General features: G+C 42.4%; 1 long non-coding RNA gene across 2 annotated transcripts in view; it reads left to right on the top strand.

The window, feature by feature from the left end:
• The first annotated feature begins 5772 nt into the window (after nt 1-5772).
• LOC123464718 overlaps nt 5773-23096 on the top strand; it is a 163825-nt gene continuing 146501 nt past the window's right edge. Inside the window, exons 1-4 of one of the 2 annotated variants that reach the window (XR_006639760.1) lie at nt 5773-8551; nt 8759-8918; nt 9948-10058; nt 11149-11236. This is a non-coding gene — a long non-coding RNA (uncharacterized LOC123464718). Of the gene's footprint in view, nt 8919-9947; nt 10059-11148; nt 11237-23096 lie in introns of both variants that reach the window. The other variant, XR_006639759.1, reaches the window with a different exon arrangement.

Below are 23096 nucleotides of genomic sequence, written 5' to 3'. Positions count from 1 at the left end.
CTGTGCAGGACACCTCATCTAAACAACAAGCAAAACAAAAATACAAACCCAGTCATCAGCAGATAGGATTACCACCTCACTCAACCTTGCCCATCAGAAGAAAAACAAATAAACAAACAAAAACTCAGCACAAATCTCACCCTATAGGAAGCTTAACCAAACCACTGGACCAACCTTAGGAGGGCAGAAACCAAAAGGAGGAAAGAATTCAACCTTGAAGCCTGGGAAAAGGAGATCTCAAACACAATAAGTTAAAAAAAGAATAATGAAAAGACAGAGAAATACTACACAAATGAAGGAACAAACTAGAAACACTGAAGTCCAAAAAATGAAGAGGAAATAGGCAAGCTATCTGAAAAATAATTCAGAATAATTATAGTAAAGATGATCAAAAACCTTGAAAACAAAATGGAGAAAATGCAAGAATCAATTAACAAAGATCTAGAAGAATTAAAGAATAAACATATAGAGACAAGCAACATAATTATTGAAATTACAAATACTCTAGAAGGAATCAATAGAATATCTGAAGCAGAACAAATTAGTGAGCTGGAAGATAAAATGGTAGAAATAGATTCAATGCAATCCCTATGAAATTACCAATGGCATTTTTCACAGAGCTAGAACAAAAAATTTCACAATTCATATGGAAACACAGAAGACCCAGAATAGCCAAAGCAGTCTTGAGAAAGAAGAATGGAGCTGGAGGAATCAACCTTCCTGACTTCAGATTATACTACAAAGCTATAGTCATCAGGACAGTATGGTACTGGCAAAAAAACAGAAGTACAGACCACTGGAACAAGACAGAAAGCCCAGAAATAAGCCCGTGCACTTATGGGTACCTTGTTTTTGACAAAGGAGGCAAGAAGATACAATGGGGCAGAGACAGCCTCTTCAATAAATGGTGCTGGGAAAACTGGACAGCTACATGTAAAACAATGAAATTAGGACACTTCCTAACACTATACACAAAGATAAATGCAAAATGGATTAAAGACCTAAATGTAAGACCAGAAAGTATAAAACTCTTAAAGAAAAACATAGGCAGAACACTCGATACAGCAAGATCCTCTATGACCCACCTCCTAGAGTAATGGAAATAAAAACAAAAGTAAACAGGTGGGAGCTGATTAAACTTAAAAGCTTTTGCAGAGCAAAGAAAACTATAAGCCAGGTGAAAAGACAACCCTCAGAATGGGAGAAAATAATAACAAATGAAACAACTGAAATAATAACAAATGAAACAACTGACAAAGGATTGATTTCTAAAATATACAAACAGCTCATATAACTCAATACCAGAAAAACAAACAACCCAATCAAAAAGTGGGAAAAAGACCTAAACAGTCATTTCTTCAAAGAAGACATACAGATGGCTAACGAACACATGAAAAGATGCTCAACATTGCTCATTACTGGAGAAATGCAAATCAAAACTACAATGAGATATCACCTCACACCAGTCAGAATGGCCATTATAAAAAGTCTACAAACAATAAATGCTGGAGAGGGTGTGGAGAAAAGGGAATGCTCTTTCACTGTTGGAAATGTAAATTGATACAGCCACTATAGAAGACAGTATGGAGATTCCTTAAAAACTAGGAATAAAACCAACTTAAGACCCAGCAATCGCACTCCTAGGCATATACTCTGAGGAAACCAAATTTGAAAAAGACACATGTATCCCAATGTTTATTGCATCACTATTTACAATAGCTAGAACATGGAAGCAACCTATATGTCCATCAACAGATGAATGGATAAAGAAGTTGTGGTACATATACATAATGGAATATTCAGTTCAGTTCAGTCACTCAGTCATGTCCCACTCTTTGCGACCCCATGAATCACAGCACGCCAGGCCACCCTGTCCATCACCAACTCCTGGAGTTTACCCAAACTCATGTCCATCGTCGAGTTGGTGATGCCATCCAGCCATCTCATCTGTTGTCCCCTTCTCCTCCTGCCCCCAATCCCTCCCAGCATCAGGGTCTTTTCCAATGAGTCAACTCTTACTCAGCCATAAAAAGGAATACATTTGAGTCAGTTCTGATGAGGTGGATGAACCTAGAACCTATTCTATAGTGAAGTGAGTCAGAAAGAGAAAGATAAATATCGTATTCTAACATATATATATGGAATCTAGAAAGATGATACTGAAGAATTTATTTACAGGGCAACCATGGAGAAACAGACATAGAAAATAGACTTATGGACATGGGGAGAGGGGAGGAGAGGGTGAGATGTATGGAAAGAGTAACATGGAAAGTTACATTACCATATATAAAATAGATAGCCAACAGGAATTTGCTGTATGGCTCAGGAAACTCCAACAGGCTCTGTATCAACCTAGAGGGGTGGGATGGGGCGGGAGATGGGAGGGAGGTTCAAAAGGGAGGGGATATATGTATACCTATGGCTGATTCATGTGGAGGTTTGACAGAAAACAAAATTCTGTAAAGCAATTATCCTTCAATAAAAAATGAAAAGAATAATGCAAGTTAGGCTAAAAATAGGGGTTTTTCTCAAATGTCTCCTCCTATGCATATTAGATTTGATTCCTCTCATCCAAAAATAGACTTTTTCATGTGCTTGAGTGCAGAGTTCAAAGAACTGCCTACGAAGTGGAGACTTTCTGCTTCTCCCCACGGTCTGGTGTTGACCTCAGAAGGGATGGGGCTGAGCAGTATTTAGGCTTTGTTTCTTCCCATCACACGGTGCATTCACCAGCAGACAGAAAAGTGGAGGGAGAAGGCAGGGCTTGCTGGTCTGGCTGGTCTAGACCCCCCAGCAGGTATGAAAGGAAATCCAAAAGCAGACTGGTAAAAGGAAGGCCCCCAGAGAACCATTCCAGACACTGCCTGCTGTCTCCCCTGAATGGACCAGTGGCTGCCAAGTGTTTTCCAAAACCAACAGAAACAGCACGTGGAATTCAGTCTCATATTCTGGATTCCAGCATGTCCTCCACAGTCCACTGTCTGAACTGTTTCTTGAAGTAAAGAACCATCTGGGGATTTGACTTTTCTCCCAATTTCACTTTGTGAAGGAAGGAAAAGGGCACCAGGCATGCTTTCATACTTTGGCAGCTGGTAATAAGAACTCTGATTGTATTCTTGGAGAAGTTAAAGATAAATTCATGCAGTGTAGCCATGGGAACTTATTAAACTAATTAAACTATGAATGAGAAGATATGATTTTTTTTTCTCCCCTGACCCGCATGGTGGGGCTGGACAGGACTGTTACATTGCACAGCTCCAGATGACACCCTTCACATTGCAGCCTATGTGCATGGTATGTCCCCTCGGAGTTACACAGTGCATGGCCTGAGCAGCCATACACAACAGCCCTATATGGTGACCCTGGCGGTGTGTGAGATGGCCTGCTAAACCTTTGTGTCACATTGCTGGCTTCCAGATTAGAGTTGGAAGAGAAATCTTAAGAAACAGATGGCTAAAGCTCTCAAGGCCTCATCTTTACCATGGACTCTGATCTTTGGACCTGTCTTACTGGGATATGCACCAATGATTGTACATACTATTCTTCCCAGTAGGTGAAATTCCCTTGGCATAAATTATTGGTAAAGATAGCTGGAGCAGAGGAAACCAGGCTCACAAAGTGGCTACATTTAGCAAGAAAAATGATTTGAGGACAGAAATATTTTAAATCAATTTTTAGTTTTTAAAATGACTCCAATCTCCAGGCCTCTCCCCACATTTTGACAAACGGCTTTGGCTTCTTATCCACATCAGTTTATCTGACCTCCTTTTTCCATCAACTACCAAAATGAAAACTGCGCTGCTCGAGAGAGAGAGAGGGAGCAATTTTAAACATCTCTTAGCAATGAGGCAGAACATGCTATAGCCATCAAGTTCTAGTTGTTCATTCTATTTATTGAAAAAAGCCTGTAGCCTGATTTCTTTTATGCGAGTACATTTGAGCAAGCAAAGTTTATAGAGATGACTTATCTCATTACATTAGAAGAGTGATTTGCTATCTCAGCATCTATAAGCAATTTTAACAGACATTTCTGGATGAAGAAAAGCTTTTGTAAATATATGCGAAAGACACGATTTCATCAAGCATTAAATTGGAGGTGCCCTGGAAAAATATTACATTTGTGCATTCAATTAGCTTGATTGTGGCTGAATTTTGTCCAGTGAAGGCAGCATTTCTGCAGAAAAATGGGAGCATTCCCTATGTCAGCAGGTTTCTTAAAACAGAAAAAAAAAAAAAACACTTCCCCCTTTGCAAGTCCTCTTCTGCATTTGTGCTGTTACCAGCTCTGAGTCCCTAATCATCCTGCTCAGTCTCATTCTCCACAGTATAGGGTAAAGGGAGAGCGAACCAGAAGCCACGTTATATAGGCTTTAGAGAAATCCCAACCCAAGGATTCTACCATTAAATAGCCTATGTCTAGTCTGAAAGCTAGGTAAGCTCTGGGCAAAACTGGGACTGATTAAGGATAGACTTAAGTTCTCCAAACTCCCCTGCTTGGTCTCTTCAGGGCCTCTCTCTCCTTTCAGTGTCTGTAGGATGCTGGTGAAATCTTGACAGCGTTGTTAACCATGTCTCTTTCTTGGAGGTAAGTTTATAGCGTAGGCTTTATCTTGGAATGAAAGCTTTGTTCCCGTATCATGGAAAAAAAGGAGTTAGTGAAGAAATGGAGAATGGCTGGGGTTCAAGAGGGCATTCTTAAACCCCTGAAATCACAATAGAGAAGTGGGCTGAGTATTTAGAATGGTCACTAGCCTTTCCCTGCAACCCTTGTTGTTCGGTACTAGAACCATCAGTTTTCTATTAATAAGAAACAAACCATAAAAGACGTTATGTCAATGCAAACTGGCTGTGGAGGTGACTGTCCTTTTTAAGTAGTAGGTAAGGACAATTAGAACTTTCCTAGCTGTAATCCATTAGAGCCCAAGGCTATCATACTTCCAAGTATGATTAATTATTAAAGATAATAATTTTAAAAGATTAATTAATACCAGGATTAGCAAGGAGTTTGGATCAGGAATACATAAATATTTCAAACAAGTTTTATGTTTCTATATCAGCAAGATTGCCATATTTCTTGGATTCCTGAGCTTGGAAAAACCATCTTGGTCTTAAAGGATCACCTTTGTCCTAATATGAACTAATAGATATGAACTAATAGATAGATATGAACTCATCTGTGACTAATAGATATGAACTCATCTATGACTAAGAAACATTTTAAAGTCCAGAGTTGAGCAGGTAACACAGGATCTGTCAGTCATTCACTTATTCATTTATTGACTTATTAACATATTCAGTAGAAAGCCTGCTATATGCTGGTGACTGAACTAATCACTGAGAATTGGAAGAAGAACAAGGCAGTGCTGACCATATAGAGTGATAAAGGCTAGGATGGAGGCACAGGTAAGATACTTGGTGGTCCACAGTAGCTGATTCTCACCTGGGATAAAACATCCAGAAGGGTTTTGTAAGAGGTAGTCCTTAAAGCCTTTGAATTGTGGTGCTGGAGAAGACTCTTAAGAGTCCCTTGGACTGCAAGGAGATCAAACCAGTCAATCTTAGAGCAAATCAACCCTGAATATTCACTGGAAGGACTGATGCTGAAACTGAAATTCCAATACACTGGCCACCTGATGCGAAGAGCCAACTCAGTGGGAAAGGCCCTGATGCTGGGAAAGAATGAAGGCAAAAGGAGAAGAGGGAGGCAGAGATGAGATAGTTGGATGACATCACCAACTCAGTGGACATGAGTTTGAGCAAAATCCAGGAGATAGTGAAGGACAGGGGAGTCTGGAGTGCTGCAGTTCATGGGGTCACAGAGTTGGATACAACTTAGCAAATGAACAACAAGAACAATCCTTAAAACAGGAATTTTATTATTTTTGTACTTTTTTCCTGACATACAGGAAAAAGACAGCAGAGTCACTATAGGAAGTTCAAAACTACAGAAAAGTATAAAGGAGAAAATCTGAATCAACTGGAACTCCAACTAGAACTAATCACACTGTTAGCATTTTGGCAGGACAACCTTTTGAGAATGAGCTCTTGTTTCCTTGGCAGTAAGTTCATCAGGATAGAGCAAGAGGCAGGTTTCCTTCCCCATCCTGAAAAGGGAAGACCAAGGTTCAGGCAGTAAAAATCAGGCTCCCCTTGCTTCATGGAAGATTTAGGCAGCTTTTGACTTTCCAAAGTCCTGTTCAAGAAGATGTATACCTGGATTGTCTTCAAGGGAAGGGTTCTGGAGTAAAGGAAGAAGCAACTAGCCTTTAGCAAGTAGCCCGGCCCTGGGACAGCGGGGTTCAGAGACTGAACACGGCAGTGCCCAGGGATGAGGAACAGTACCAACCTCCACACAGCGCCTGGAGTGTCCTGACCTCTGACGGGGGAGCCTGGGTGTTTGCAGGGAATTAAAAACTTGCCCACCACAGTACTGGTTCTATCTGGGAACAGCTTAGTGACTGGTGTAGTGAATGGGGGAATGAGGCCCTGCCTAATGGTAAAATCTACTTTCCAGTCTTGCTCTGATTCTATACCATTTCTTCCCTCAGTCACCAGGACAGCCCCCATGCCAGGATGAATTGCTGGAAGGGAATCTTTTTATGTTTACCTCTTGACTTCTTTCTCTTTTGAAATTTTATAATTTACAATATTCGTTCCATATAAATCCTAAGTATTCCAGATACTTCAGAGCTCCATGATTTAGATCTAACTTTGTGCTTTGAAGAGCCTAAGTTAGGGGTTCCATTTAGAATCTTCAAGCAAGAGAAGGAAGATGACGGATGCTCTCTGGATAGTGTATTCCAAATTGCTGGGAAAACAAACCACAGAAAATTATTTCAGAGCATAGATGAAACAGAGGAGGAGGTGGAATCAAAACTTCTCAGCTCTTCAGTGGGATAACTGCCAGTTCTATCTTAATGTGAGCTTTCTGCATAGTTCACATCTAGTTTCTAATATGAACAGATGTAGAGAATGCACATTGGCCTTATTCCTAGCCTCTGTATCCTTTGTTTATTCCCTTGGCCAAGACCTCCAAATCTGCACATAGAAATCCAGGCCTTTGCTGGCCTGAGCATGGAATATTTCACCAGCTTTGTCTTCCACTTAGCACTATCCCACTCAGTCTCACGTGGCTCAGCTCTTCCAGGAAGAGACTATTTGCTTCCTCCTTTCACCCCAGAGCCCTCCCCTTTGAGAGAACCTGCCTCTCCTGGGCCCAAAGGGCTCCCTCAGCTTGTATATCATGTTCCCACAAACCCTGCAGGTTGCTTTCCTGACTAGATGGTGATCAGCTTACACCCTGAAGCGACAGAGACTGAGACAACCAAAGTTAACAAAGTAAGGTGGAAATCATGCTTCCTACAAAATCAGTTGGCTTTGTAACTGTCTTTTCTCCTGGTCTAGCAACTGCTTTCTCCCATGTGAATACAAGTATTTATTGCCTTGTACTTGAAATGGAAAGGCAAATTTTGAGCTTCAAGGAATGGGCAATCCTGAGAGGGCAGGGGCTCTGGAAGAACAGTGGTTGGTCAGCACAGGCTGTACTCTTGAAACGACTTGACCTTTCTTCCCTCTGAGAACCTAACCTCTAGGTCAGTTTGACGTTTGCAAGGCTGGTGGCCACTCTCTCCCACTGAGGCAGCCTGTACAGTGAGTTCAGTACTGTGCTGGGATGAAATGTCCATCAGTTTAAAAATCAACCACAGCTATTCTTGGGGCTGGGCTGGTTCCCCATCCCATTTTTAGCAGGATGGGGCTGTGGCCATGGGGCTCCTGCTAAGCTCTGGGACTGTCCAGGAGGTGGGCACTGGTGCCCACTGGGTGGGGTAGGGAATGTGCAGTAGGAACCCTGTGCATCAGGGCTCAGAAGAGCCAGCTGTGTCCTCCAGGCAGCAGGGAGCCGGGAGAAGATCGTGGGATATAGGGTCTCAGGTTCACACTGCAGGGCTGGCCCAGGAAGCCAACTTTGGGGGAGACTGCAGTTCTCCTCTGTTACTGTGATCAAAGGCCTCCTTCAGGTGGAACTGCTGGTCTCCAAGAAGTGAGCAATGCAGAGGGCTGGCTAATGCCAGATCCCTGCCTCATAGTGGACTCGGCCCTTGCCTCCTTTTTCTCAGACCCAATGAAGCCTGTTGCTTCTTGGAAGCAGGAGCGAATATCAGCCACATGGGGCTGTCTCACCCGGAATCCATCTGTAGTGCAGGTGGGCCGTGCCGGCCTGAGAGGCCCACGCCAGACACTTAGCAGGGTGTGATCAGGCACAGGTGGCGAGGAACTGGCACTGGAGGGCTTGGTAGGTACCTTCAAGGTGGAGGAACAGGACTGTATATGAGCTGCCGTGGTCCTTAGCTGATGTTTAGCACTGATATTTAGCTCAACATCAGCACCGTAGCTGCTCTTGAGCACTGATTTCCCACACTGGCTGATGAGCGCTCTCTGGTTTCAGTCTTCTCTGGTGAAATGCGTTTTGCAGCCGCAACCCTCAAGATATTCCAAGTAGAAAGCCTCCTATCTTCCCCTGGAGGAACCACTCTTGCTGGCGAGTGGGCAGGTGCAAGAGAAGCTCTGTGGGCTGGACGCGCCCCTCGGTCCCCTAGGCAACCTCGCCTAGAGCGCTGGGCCGGGGCCTGAAGCACACGGGGAGGTGGGCAGGGAGCGAGCGGAGCACGCCCCAGGTTGCCAAGGAGTCGGGTGGGGGTGAGGGTGCGAGTGGCTCCGCCCACGCCACGTGCAAGTGCTCACGGCTGCCCTCCCGCAGGTGAGACTCATCACAACTCTCCTTAGTCCTGCATGCTCGGCGTCCTGTGGGCCGCTCGCCATCCTAGCAGCCTGGCGGGGAAATTTTGCGCTGTGCCTGAGGATAACTCAATTGGCAGCGTTACTGGACTAAATTCTAGACGTTTAACTGGAAGAGCCAGGTAAGATAGGTCATTTGACCCTTGAACCACGCGCGGGCTAGGGGAGCTGATCTCCCATGGAATGGAAATCCCTCATGCTCTATCTATCGCTGTCTTGAAAACAAAGGAATTAGTACACGATTCACCTAAGAGCTGGAAGCTTAAAGAATTTAGATAGAATCCGAATTCAAGCCCTCCTTGTTGTTCAGTCGACTCTTTGCGACCCCCATGGACTGCCTGCAGCACGCCAGGCTTCCCTGTCTTTCGCTGTCTCTCGGAGTTTGCTCACACTCATGTCCATTGAGTCGATGATGCTATCCAGCTATCTCATGCTGTCCCCTTCTCCTCCTGCCTTTATTTTTTTCCATATTCAAGGCCTAGTTCTTTGGATCCCGCATAGCGTGATCTCTAACTGAATGCACACTTTCCCCCACACTTAATTAAAGATCTATATAGTGAAAACACAGGTACTGTTTATGTTGGAAAAAACCTACCTGTAAGCACAGTTCAAACTGCCATTCAAACCTGTCTTGCTCAAGGGTCAGCTATATTTTATGGTGAAACTTTGGCTTAGATATCAAAGGTTTATGAGGGCTCCCTTTTCAGAGGTGAGTTAAATAATCAATCAGTCATTTTCTACCACAAAGAATACAGATTTGGGGGTGCCCAGTGGGTAGCCTGTGTCTAGATCCAGGTCTGCTGCTGTAAGTTAGATGGCTGAAGTTAAAGATAATCGTAGAAACTGTAGGGATTAGCAGGCCACCTAGATTCAGGGGAGTTTTGGTCCCACAAGATCAGCAAACACGGAAAAGGCCAGAAGCCCGCAGTGTGTGGTGTCTATTTCAGATGGAAGTGTTAAACCAGCGTGGTGAGTCTTACCTCCAGGCAGGGCTTTCACTCTTGTTCCTGGGGCCAGGCTCCTAGGAGTCACTTCTGGGGACATCACAGAATGTGTTATATAAATGAGAAGTAGGTTTATGGATGGGGAATTTTATAATCATGTATGTAGAGTTTCCATGCCTCACAAATATGTGTGTAAAATATTTCTAGGAAATGAAGTGTATATGGTGGCTCTTCCTGAACCGTTCTCTCCTCCTGTTCTGCAGCCTGCCTTGCTGGGGCCAAGGAGTAGAAGGAGGCCTTTTACAATGAAACTCCTCTGTAAGCTGCTTCTTTTTCTTTCTTTCTTTTTTAAAAACAGTTTAATCATATAACACCAACTTGACTGTCACATATACAGTATAACCTAAAAAGTAACCTTTCTGCTTTAGACAAATAGAAGCAATTGTTACAGTGGGCTCCACAGCTCTAAGTTTTTTTCCTGACTGTAATAGTAACATGATGTAGAAAACATGAAAAATATTTTTTAAATTATGAAGAAAAACATGTAAAAATAACAGGTATCCAGTGAAAACCATTGTTAACATTTAGGTCTAGTATAGCTTTTTTTTTTTTTAATCCCCATGCATGTTTAAAGATATTAGAGAACACAAGGTATATTAAGTTTGGGGACCTGCCTTCACTAAATATGAGAACATAAAACATAAGCATTTCCCCACATTGTTATGAAAGCTTTATAAATGTCCCCGCTGAGTTTCGTAGCATATAAGGAGGCTTGCTAGTGGGCCTGAGTCATTGCTGGGTGTAGGGTTTTAGTCTCTGGACTTGACCATGAAGCAGAGATGGGTCTCTGCAGATAGGCATGGGAGGGAGGTTTGGGGAGAAGAGGCAGTGAAGGAGCAAGAGGAGAGGCAGAAAAAAGAAGGCACAGGGAAAGGGGAGGAAGCACCTTTTTCAGGCTGCACCCACAGAGCCAGAGACTAAAGATCCGTTAGTGTGGGCTGAGCCCAGGAGACAGACTGAGCTGATTAGAGAAGGAAAAAACCCGTATCTCTCCCATAGAGGTTGGCTCTCTCTGAATTAGACTGTATTGCTTGAACCTGGCTCTCTATGAATTAGATTGTATTGCTTAAACCTGGAGTAATTACCTATTGAATATTTTTTGGGCACTGATATTGATGCTTGATGGGTTAAGAGAAAAACTGTTATTCCCTCCTTCACAATAAGGAACCCAGTATAGAGATTTTATACGTTCGGAGTTTTTCTGTTTAAATCTATATACTACCAGGACGTTTGTTTTATCAATCAGTCCACACTGGCTAGCTTGTAACAGCAGCAATCTCTTGAGCTAACTCTGTGTCAAGTGCTGTGTTATGTGTTTAACATAGATTATGATGTTTAATTCCTCTAGCATGCCTGGAAATAGGTATCATGAGCCCATTTGACTGACGAGAGAACTGAGGCTCAGCAAGTTCGACTTTCCCAAAATCTTATGGCCGGTAAGAAGTGGAACCCAAATCTCTTACTCTCTTACTCAAACAGAGTTGGTAATTAACTTATCCACTGCCTCTGCAGCAGAATTTTAATAAAAATGGAAGAAAAATCTGTTCATTAATTTTGTGCGTGTGCATGTGTGTGAAATGGGAAAAGACTATTAACACTTCTTATAGCAAACTTTTAATCTTAGAGAATAGTTTAAGATTTACAAAATTACTGTGAAGATAGTAAAAGAGTACCTGTATTCCCACATCCAGTGTTCCCTTTTTAAAAACATGAGAGTGTGATATGTTTGTTACAATGAATAAACCAACATTGATATATTGTTATTAATTTAAATCCATAGGTTATTGAGTTTTCCCCTTACGTCCTTTTTCTGTTCCATGATCCCACCCACGATATGATATGTAGTAGTGTCTTCTCAGGCTCTTTTATATGGTAGTTACTCAAACTTTTCTTGTTTTGGGTAACTTTGGCAGTTTTGAGGATTGCTGGTCAGATATTTTGTAGAATGTTCCTCAGTTGGAATTTGTCTGATGTTCTCCTCATGATTAGATTAGTATATTTTTGGAGGAAGTCTACAGAGGTAAGATGCCATCTTCCTCATCTTGTACCAAAGGTCCTCCCATCACTGTAACATCACTTAGATGTTAATGTTGATCATCTGTCTTCGGTTGTCTGTCTTACTCCTTCCTCTTGTTTCCATGCTGTCCTCTGTGGAAGGAAGTGACTTAGGAAGTGACTTAAGAAGTGCAGGGTTACGTGCCATCTCCTTGAGGATGGAGTATCTGTATGTTATTTGGAATTCCGCAGAGTGGATTTGTCTCCTTTCCTTTTTTATTTATTTAATTAGTACTTTATATCAGTATGGCCTCATGGATACTTATTTCATGTTTTAGGTTGTAATCCAACACCACTTAATTTTCTTGCTCCAATTGTTCACATTTTGGCCATTAGGAGCTCTTTCAGTTGACTCCTATTGTTGCAGGAAAGGGGACCCCTTCTGGGGCCTGAAAGGAGGCTCTTCTCTAACACTCAGAAATGAATTTCTAAAGAGAATTCAGCACATTCAGCACATGTGCTGACAAAGCAAGAGACTTTATTGGGGAGGGGCACCTGGGCCGAGAACAGGAGAGTAAGGGAACCCAGGAGGACTGCTCTGCCACGTGGCTCGCAGTCTTGGGTTTTATGGTCATGGGGTTAGTTTTTGGGCTGTGTTTGGCCAGTCTCTCTGACTCAGGGTCCTTCCTCACGGTGCATGCATTGCTCAGCCAAAGTGGATGCCAGCAAGAAGGATTCTGGGAGGTGGTAGGACAAGTGGCGTCTCCTTTTGACCTTTGACCTGGATTCTTCCGGTTGGTGGTGGCTTGTTAATTCTGTGTTCCTTACCAGAGCTTCCTGTCATAAAATAATTCATGCTGATGATTCAGTCAGTGTGTTTCCCACAACACTGTGTCCCTATGACACATCAATTTTTTTCAGCAGTTCTTTATTTCTTGGAGCTACACTATGTTCCAAACTCATCTTGTATATTTCCTGCTCCAGTCCTTGAATCGACCACTTCTCCAAGCAGCCCTGGTTCCTTTCATGGAGAATAGTATTAGAAGCCAGGATCTGGGCATTAGGTATGCTCACTGCTGTGGGGATGGCATTGCTTCTAGGTCCTCTCAGCTGAAAGAGCAAGGAAATATATGTGGGTATACTAATCTGTGTATATGTGAAAGTGGCTCAGTCATGTCCAACTCTTTGCAGCCCCATGGACTATACAGTCCATGGAGTTCTCCAGGCCAGAATACTGAAGTGGGTAGCCATTCCCTACTCCAGGGGATCTTCCCAACCCAGGGATGGAACCCAGGTCTCCCACATTGCAGGCAGATTCTTTTACCAGCTGAGCCACAAGGGAAGCCCAAGAATACTGGAGTGGGTAGCCTATCCCTTCTGCAGGGGATCGTCCTGACCTAGGAATCAAACCGGGGTCTCCTGCACTGCAGGCACATTCTTTACCAACTGAGCTGTGAGGGAAGCCCTATCTGTGTATCTACACATGCCTATAAAATTTTCTGTATGTAACTATCTATGTGTATTAAGCTAAGTAAGAGTGCATACTAATATCACCAGCTCCAGTCCACCACTGCATGGCTCATTCTAGCCATCTCCCCTTCTTTATCTGTAAATTCATGCTCCAACAATGAGAAATCTGGTTCCTGTCATCTGCCATCCTTTAACTTAGTTGTTTAATTCCAGTATATGTGTATAGATATTAGAATTATTAACCTGTATCCCCAAGGAAAAGCCTTTATTGACTAGAGTAAAATGCTGTGTGCAGTTTCTGTTTCCTTTGGTGTTATAGATTCTACTCATTTTCAGAGTTACCAGGATTAGCATTATTCCCCCCACCCACGCCAGCCTATTTAATAAAGTTGTTTCATACATTTGTGATACAGTTGGGTTCAGTTCAGATCAGTCACTCAGTCGTGTCTGATTCTTTGTGACCCCATGGACTGCAGCACTCCAGGCCTCCCTGTCTATCACCAACTCCTGGAGTTTACTCAAACTCATCTGCATTGAGCCGGTGATGCCATCCAACCACCTCATCCTCTGTCGTTCCCTTCTCCTCCCACCTTCAATTTTTCCCAGCATCAGGGTCTTTTCAAATGAGTCAGCTCTTTGCATCAGGTGGCCAAACTTGGGGTTTCAGCTTCAACATCAGTCCTTCCAATGAACACCCAGGACTGATTTCCTTTAGGATGGACTGGTTGGATCTCCTTGCAGTCCAAGGGACTCTCAAGAGTCTTCTTCAGCACCACAGTTCAAAAGCATCAATTCTTTGGTGCTCAGCTTTCTTTATAGTCCAACTCTCACAATCCATACCTGACTACTGGAAAAATCATAGCCTTGACTAGATGGACCTTTGTTGGCAAAGTAATGTCTCTGCTTTTTAATATGCTACCTAGATTGGTCAGGAGAAGGCAATGGCACCCCACTCCAGTACTCTTGCCTGGAAAATCCCATGGATGGAGGAGCCTGGTAGGCTGCAGTCCATGGGGTCGCTAAGACTCGGACACGACTGAGCGACTTTGCTTTCACTTTTCACTTTCATGCATTGGAGAAGGAAATGGCAACCCACTCCAGTGTTCTTGCCTGGAGAATCCCAGGGATGGGGGAGCCTGGTGGCTGCCATCTATGGGGTCACACAGAGTCGGACACGACTGAAATGACTTAGCATAGCATAGATTGGTCATAAGTTTTCTTCCAAGGAGTAAGCGTCTTTTAATTTCATGGCTGTAGTCACCATCTGCAGTGATCTTGGAGCCCAAAAAAATAAAGTCTGCCACTGTTTCCACTGTTTCCCCATGTATTTGCCATGAAGTGATGGGGCCAGATGCCATGATCTTAGTTTTCTGAACATTGAACTTTAAGCCAACTTTTTCACTCTCCTCTTTCGCTTTCATCAAGAGGCTCTTTAGTTCTTCTTTGCTTTCTGCCATAAGGGTGGTGTCATCTGCATATCTGAGGTTATTGATATTTCTCCCGGCAATCTTGATTCCAGCTTGTGCTTCTTCCAGTCCAGCGTTTCTCATGATGTACTCTGCATATAAGTTAAATAAGCAGGGTGACAATTTACAGCCTTGACGTACTCTGTTTCCTATTTGGAACCAGTCTGTTCTTCCATGTCCAGTTCTAACTGTTGCTTCTTGATGTGCATACAGATTTCTCAAGAGGCAGGTCAGGTGGTCTGATATTCCCATCTCTTTAAGAATTTCAACAGTTCCACTGGTGATCCACACAGTCAAAAAAACAGAAATAGATGTTTTTCTGGAACTCTCTTGCTTTTTTGATGATCCAACGAATATTGGCAATTCCATCTCTGGTTCCTCTGCCTTTTCTAAAACCAGCTTGAACATCTGGAATTTCACCGTTCACGTACTGTTGAAGCCCGGCTTGGAAAATTTTGAACATTACTTTGCTAGCATGTGAGATGAGTGCAATTATGCAGTAGTTTGAACATTCTTTGGCATTGCCTTTCTTTGGGATTGGAATGAACACTGACCTTTTCCAGTCCTATGGCCACTGCTGTGTTTTCCAAATTTGCTGGCATATTGAGTGCAGCACTTTCCCTGCATCATCTTTTAGGATTTGAAATATCTCAGCTGCAATTCCATCACCTCCACCAGCTTTGTTCATAGTGATGCTTCCTAAGGCCCACTTGACTTCACATTCCAGGATGTCTGGCTCTATGTGAGTGATCATACCATCATGATTATCTGGGTCGTGAAGATCTTTTTTGTATAGTTCTTCTGTGTATTCTTGCCACCTCTTCTTAATATCTTCTGCTTCTGTTAGATTCGTACCATTACTGTCCTTTATTGAGTCCATCTTTGCATGAAATGTTCCCTTGGTATCTCTCATTTTCTTGAAGAGATCTCTAGTCTTTCCCATTCTATTGTTTTCCTCTATTTCTTTGCACTGATCACTGAGGAAGGCTTTCTTATCTCTCCTTGCTATTCTTTTGTAACTCTGCATTCAAATGGATATATTTTTCCTTTTCTCCTTTGCTTTTCACTTCTCTTCTCTTCACAGCTATTTGTAAGGCCTCCCCAGACAGCCATTTTGCTTTTTTGCATTTCTTTTTCTTGGGGATGGTCTTGATCCCTGTCTCCTGTACAATGTCAGGAACCTCCATCCATAGATAATCAGGCACTCTGTCTATCAGATCTAGTCCCTTAAATCTGTTTCTTACTTCTACTGTGTAATCGTAAGGGATTTGATTTAGGTCATTTCTGAATGATCTAGTGGTTTTCCATACTCTCTTCAATTTAAGTCTGAATTTGGCAATAAGGAGTTCATGATCTGAGCCACAGTCAGCTCCTAGTCTTATTTTTGTTGACTGTATACAGCTTCTCCATCTCTGGCTGCAAAGAATATAATCAATCTGATTTTGGTGTTGACCATCTGGTGATGCCCATGTGTAGAGTCTTCTCTTGTGTTGTTGGAAGAGGGTGTTTGCTATGACCAGTGTGTTCTCTTGGCAAAAGTCTATTTTAGCCTTTGCCCTGCTTCATTCTGTACTCCATAGCCAAATTTGCCTGTCCTCCAGGTGTTCCTTGACTTTCTACTTTTGTATTCCAGTCCCCTATAATGAAAAGGACATCTTTTTGGGGTATTAATTCTAGAAGGTCTTGTAGGTCTTCACAGAACCATTCAATTTCAGCTTCTTCAGCATTACTGGTCAGGATATAGACTTGAATTACCATGATATTGAATGGTTTGCCTTGGAAACGAACAGAGATCATTCCGTCATTTTTGAGATTGCATCCAAGTACTGCATTTTGGACTCTTTTGTTGACTATGAGGGCTACTCCATTTCCTTGAAGGGATTCTTGCCCACAGTAGTAGATATAATGGTCATCTGAGTTAAATTCACCCATTCTGGTCCATTTTATTTCACTTATTCCCAGAATGTCAACATTCACTCTTGCCGTCTTCTGTTTGACCACTTCCAATTTGCCTTGATTTGTGGACCTAACAGTTGGGTTATCATACTTTTTATTCCATTCTGTAATCTTCTAAATATTTTTTTCCCCCAGTTTGCATCTGCTTTACAGTATCACATAGAATTACCCTCCACCCCCGCCCCACAAATCCTCCACACTTCACCTCCTCAACCTCACCTCCCCCCTCAACTCCTGGCAGCCAGTGATATGTTTATCGGGTTTATATTTTTTCCTGTCCTGAACATTATATATTTGGTACCATATAGTAGGCAGCTCTCCCAAAATGACTTCTTTCATTTAGTGATATGCACTTAAGATAAATCCATATTTTTCAATGACTTGATTCCTTGTTTGTTTTTATCAAATGAGGAATGCTTCATTGTGTGGAGGTAGCCCAGTTTATTTATCCTTTCATCTGTTAAGGGACATGTTGGTTACTTCCAGTTTTTGACAGTGTCCATCGAATCGATGATGCCATCTTGGAACACAATTCTTAGGAATACAATTGCTGAGTCAGGTGGTAAGGCTATGTTTAGTTTTGTGAGAAACCACCAAAATGTCTTTCACAGTGGCTGTACCGTTTTGTGTTTCCATCAATACTGCGTGAGTGTTCCCGCACCCTGCTTTCTTGCCAGCATTTGGTATTGTCAGTTTTTTGTTTGGATATTGTCATTCTAACCATCTTGTAATAGTATCTCATTGTTGTTTTCACTTGCAAACCCCTAATGACCAGTAGTATTGAATGCCAAAGAATTGATGCTTTTGAACTGTGGTGTTGGAGAAGACTCTTGAGTCCCTTGGACTGTAAGAAGATACAACCAGTCCATCCTAAAGGAGGTCAGTCCTGAGTGTTCATTGAAAGGATTGATGTTGAAGCTGAAACTCCAATACTTCGGCCAGCTGATGCGAAGAGCTGACTCATTGGAAAAGACTCTGATGCTGGGAAAGATTGAAGGCGGGAGGAGAAGGGGACGACAGAGGATGAGATGGTTGGATGGCATCACCAACTCAATGGACATGAGTTTGGGTAAACTCTGGGAGTTGGTGATGGACAGGGAGGCCTGGCGTGCTGCAGTCCATGGGGTTGCAAAGGGTCGGACACGACTGAGCGACTGAACTGGTCTGAACTGATTGAGCACCTTTCATATGCTTGTTTGCCATCTATATCTTCTTTGGTGAGGGTCTGCTCGGATTTTTGACTCCTTTTAATTCTTTATTTAAAATCATTGACTTTTAAGAGTTCTTTCATATTTTGGATATTAGCCCTTTATCAGGTACGTGTTCTGGAAATACTTTCTAGTCTGTGGCTTAGCTTTCATTTTCTTAACAGTGTCTCTCATAGAGCAGAAATTTAAGTTTGATAAAGTCCAACTAATTTTTCTTTTTGACCGTGTTATTGGTATTTAAAAATTCATCACCAAATCCACAGGCATGTAGATTCTCTTCCATGTTTAAGAAGTTTTTGTATTTTTCCATTTTATGTTGGGGCCTACGATCTACTCTGAGTTAATTTTTGTGTAAAGAGTAAGCTATGCTTTGTTGTTGTTCAGTCACTAAGTCATGTCCAATTCTGCAACTCCATGGACTGCAGCATGCCAGGTCTGTGCCTAGGGTCTATCTTGTGTGTAGACATTCAGTTGTTCCAGGACCATTTGTTTAAAAGCCAGCTTTTTTTTTTTTTTTTAATTGGCAACACATTTCTATCTAGTTTGTGAAACTGGAGTGCTGTGAAAGTGAGCTTTGAGAGCTCTGGCCTGGTCACTGAGGTCTTCTGATAATGTCCATCTATTATTTTCGTTTATCCATCTTCCTGCCAAGTCAGATGTTATCTTCCACCTGCTAAAGAGAACTTGGCAGTTCCTGCACTCCCAGCACAGGAGAGGGAGTGCTCTGTGTGTGCATGTGACCAAGACGGAAAGGCTTCTTCAGAGGGAGCTTTGTGGAGCAAGGCACAGTAGTTGGAGAGCCTCTATTTTGGCCTTGAAGATAGAAAACTCTTAAGACAGTAGGCAGTCTGTCTAATTAACATATTTTTAAGACAGAACTCACCTTTTAGGAAAAATATGGAAGCATGTGGTACACACACCCGCACAGAGACACACACACACACACCCCCCAACCCCAACATACCCTTTCTCCCAAGGCCTGGCATTTCCTCAGAGCACCAACACTCATCTTTCCAGGCCTTTCTGTCTTCCATCAACACAAACCTCATCCTCAGTGAGGTGAGGGGAAGATTTTCATAACTGTGATGCATGTTACAACACTGAACATGATACTATATGGAGTTACCTACATATCCCATTTATTGTTAGACTGTGGAAAATTCCTCTTTTTGGCTTATGAATTAAAGGTAAAGAAGAGTGCCATCTTGTGGGCATCTCTGTTATGACCACCACCACATCAGATCTTCATGGATTTCCATCAACCTCAGAGAACCGCTCTGCTATGTACACATCTGCATGTAATGTATCATCAGCTGGGGGCAACTGATGATGCCCCTCTTCAGTTCTTTTACTTCGGTGAGTCATCCTGTGGGCTTTTATTTTCATGAATGACCAATATCCTATAAAGTCAGTCATGGAGGAGTATTAACACTAGCGTTTATAATAAAAATGGCACAGTACTGGTTCCCTTACGTACTCTAATTCCATTTTGTAGAAAAAGTTTGGCTGATGAGCTCCACAGTATGACTCTTTGCGACCCTATGGACTGCAGCCTGCCAGGCTTCTCTGTCCATGGAATTCTCTAGGCAAGAATACTGGGGTGGGTTGCCATTCCCTTCTCCAGGGCATCTTCCCAACTCAGGGATCAAACCCAGGTCTCCTGCACAACAGGCAGATTCTATACCAACTGAGCTACGAGGGAAGCCCCCACAGTACATGACCCCAGATGGACTGGGAATTCTGGACATTTCTGGGGAGGATGTTGTATTCACTGTTGTATTGAGTTTGGTTGTGGTTTGCAATGGCTGCTAGTCTTGTTTTAAAGAATATGGTTGTCATTTGTTTCTTTAAAAAAATTTTTTTTATTGAAGGATAATTGCTTTACAGAATTCTGTTGTTTTCTGTGAAACCTCAACATGAATCAGCCATAGGTATATACATATATATCCCCTCCCTTCTGAACCTCCCTCCAATCTCCCTCCCCATCCTACCCCTCTAGGTTGATACAGAGCCCCTGTTTGAGTTTCCTGAGCCATACAGCAAATTCCCGTTGGCTATCTATTTTACATATGGCTATCTATGTTACTCTTTCCATCTCACCCTCTCCTCCCCTCTCCCCGTGTCCATAAGTCTATTCTCTATGTCTGTTTCTCCATTGCTGCCCTGTAAATAAATTCTTCAGTACCATTTTTCTAGATTCCGTATATGTGCATTAGAATACAATATTTATCTTTCTCTTTCTGACTCACTTCACTCTCTATAATAAGTTCTAGGTTAATCAACCTCATCAGAACTGACTCAAATGTGTTCCTTTTTATGACTGAGTAATATTCCATTGTGAATATGTACCACAACCCTAGACTACCAGAGAACTAACCCTAGGGGGTATCAAATAGTGACAGTGCACACAAAGGAAACCACTTGAATACAAGACCCGGCATCACCCAGCCACCAGTAGCACCCCTGCAGGACACCTCATCTAAACAACAAACAAAACAAAAATATAAACCCAATCACCAGCAGATAGGATTACCTGTCTGATTATCCTCAGAGGAAAAGCAAACAAACAAAAACTCAGCACAAATCTCACCCTATACAAAGCTTAAACAAACCACTGGGCCAACCTTAGGAGGGCAGAAACCAAAAGGAAGAAAGAATTCAACTTTGAAGCCTGGGAAAAGAAGACCTCAAACACAATAAGTTAAAAAAAGGTAATAATGAAAAGGCAGAGAAATACTACACAAATGAAGGAACAAACTAGAAACACAGAAGTCCAAATAAATGAAAAGGAAATAGGCAAATGACCTGAAAAATAATTCAGAATAATGATAGTAAAGATGATCAAAAAAACAAAATGGAGTAAATGCAAGAATCAATTAACAAAGACCTAGAAGAATTAAAGAATAAACATGCAGAGACAAACAACACAATTACTGAAATTACAAATACTCTAGAAGGAATCAACAGAGTATCCAAAGCATAAGAACGAATCAGTGAGCTGGAAGATAAAATGGTGAAAAAGACTTTTGAAGAGCAGAATAAAGTAAAAAGAATGAAAAGAACTGAGGATAGTCTCAGAGACCTCTAGGACAATATCAAACACACCAACATTCGAATTATAGGGGTCCCAGAAGAAGAAGAGAAAAAGAAAGGATATGAGAAAAATTTTGAAGAGATTATAGTTGAAAATTTCCCCAACATGGAAATAGTTAGTCAAGTCCAAGAGGCACAAAGAGTCGCATACAGGGTAAACGCAAGGAGAAACACACCAAGACACATACTAATCAAACTAACATAGACTAAACACAAAGAAAGAATATCATTTATTTCTTAAGGTGAGGCGAGAACAAGGACAGACCACTCATTAGCAGAAAAGTAGTTTTAGTAGCAGTTCAGGGACCACTGAGCTAGATTGTGGACCCCAGGCCTCCACAAGGTGCCAGGATGCTCTTTGCAACGAGAATGGGCCATGCTAGTTATGTACTTGGGAGATGGCCTTCTAGTCCTGGGCTTGTTGCTTTTTACCAGGAGACCTTGGGCATATCCCTACACCTCAGTGGGCTTTTATTTATTTTTTAACCTGTGGTGAGACAAATTTGCAATTTATAATCTCCAGGCTCCCCTCAAGATCTAAAATCCAATGTATGAAAGAGAAGGTCTCATTTCTCAATGCTTCTTAACCCAGATTTTCTGGTCAAAGGCAGGATTTATTATAAAGATCCTGATTTTCAGTGAAGCTTCTAGGTAAAACATTCTGAAACCACAGAAGTGGTTTGTTGTTGGTCAGTTGTTAAGTCGTGTCCAACTCTTTGTGAGCCCATGGACTGCAGCATGGCAGGCTCCCCTGTCATCCATTATCTCTGGGAGTTTGCTCAAATTTACGTCCATTTAGTCGGTAATACTATCTAACTATCTCATCCTCTGCCGCCCCTTCTCCTTTTGCCTTCAAATCTTTCCCAGCATCAAGGTCTTTTCCAGTGAGTCTGCTTGTCGCATCAAGTGGCCAAAGTATTGGAACTTCAGATTCACCATCAGTCCTTTCAATGAATAGTCAGGGTTATTCCCTTTAGGATTGACTAGTTTGATTTCCTTGCAGTCCAAAGGGCTCTCAAGAGTCTTCTCCAGGACTATAGTTTGAAAGAATCAGTTCTTTGGCACTCAGTTTTCTTTATGGTCCAATTCTCATATCCATAAATGACTACTGGAAAAACCATAGCTTTGACTATATGGACCTTTGTTGGCAAAGTCGTATCTCTGCTTTTTAATATGCTGTCTAGTTTTTCATAGCTTTCCTTCCAGGGAGCAAGTGTCTTTTAATTTCATGGTTGCAGTCACCATCTGCAGTGATTTTGGAGCCCAAGAAAATAAAATCTATCACTGTTACCACTTTTTCTTGTTCTATTTGCCATGAAGTGATGGGACCAGGTACCATGATGTTAGTTTTTTAAATGGTTTATATTTTACATATTTAACTAATTATGGAACTTCCTGAGTATAGTTACTCCATTCACTATTTTTTCATTCATTTGAATACCTGTAGCTCTTTTGATGGAGAAGGCAATGGCAACCCACTCCAGTACTCTTGCCTGGAAACTCCATTGGATGGAGAAGCCTGGTAGGCTGCAGTCCATGGGGTCGCAAAGAGTTGGACACAACTGAGTGACTTCACTTTCACTTTTCACTTTCATGCATTGGAGAAGGCAATGGCAACCCACTCCAGTCTCCAGTGTTCTTGCCCGGAGAATCCCAGGGACGGAGAAGCCTGGTGGGCTGCCATCTATGGGGTCGCACAGAATTGGACACGACTGAAGCAACTTAGCAGCAGCAGCTCTTTTGGAGCAGATATAACAAAAAGCTACACTTACTTCTACTCAAGGACTGAGGCAGCTGGGCCCCTGGTCCGCTGGGGATATATATTCTCCTTGCAGATGAGTTCAGTCTGCATCACAGCATTTTAAGACATTTCAGGCAGTGATGGGTGACATCATCCACCTGGCTTACAGCTGTTATGTCAACCTTATGCTATAGATAGGTATCTGCCAGGGGTGTGGATGCTGGGAAAGAAGCCATCCCTTCCACGGCCAGCTGAAGGACATTTGGGGATGGGTGTCATTTCATGTAGAAGAATTTCTCTCTTCCCAGATGACTAGGAATACTGTGTGTAACTTGTGCACATATGTGTTAAGAGATCTCGTACATTT

Source organism: Bubalus bubalis, chromosome 11 (genome assembly GCF_019923935.1).
Source record: "Bubalus bubalis isolate 160015118507 breed Murrah chromosome 11, NDDB_SH_1, whole genome shotgun sequence".
Taxonomy (NCBI): domain Eukaryota; kingdom Metazoa; phylum Chordata; class Mammalia; order Artiodactyla; family Bovidae; genus Bubalus; species Bubalus bubalis.
This window is presented reverse-complemented; position numbering and strand designations above follow the sequence as displayed.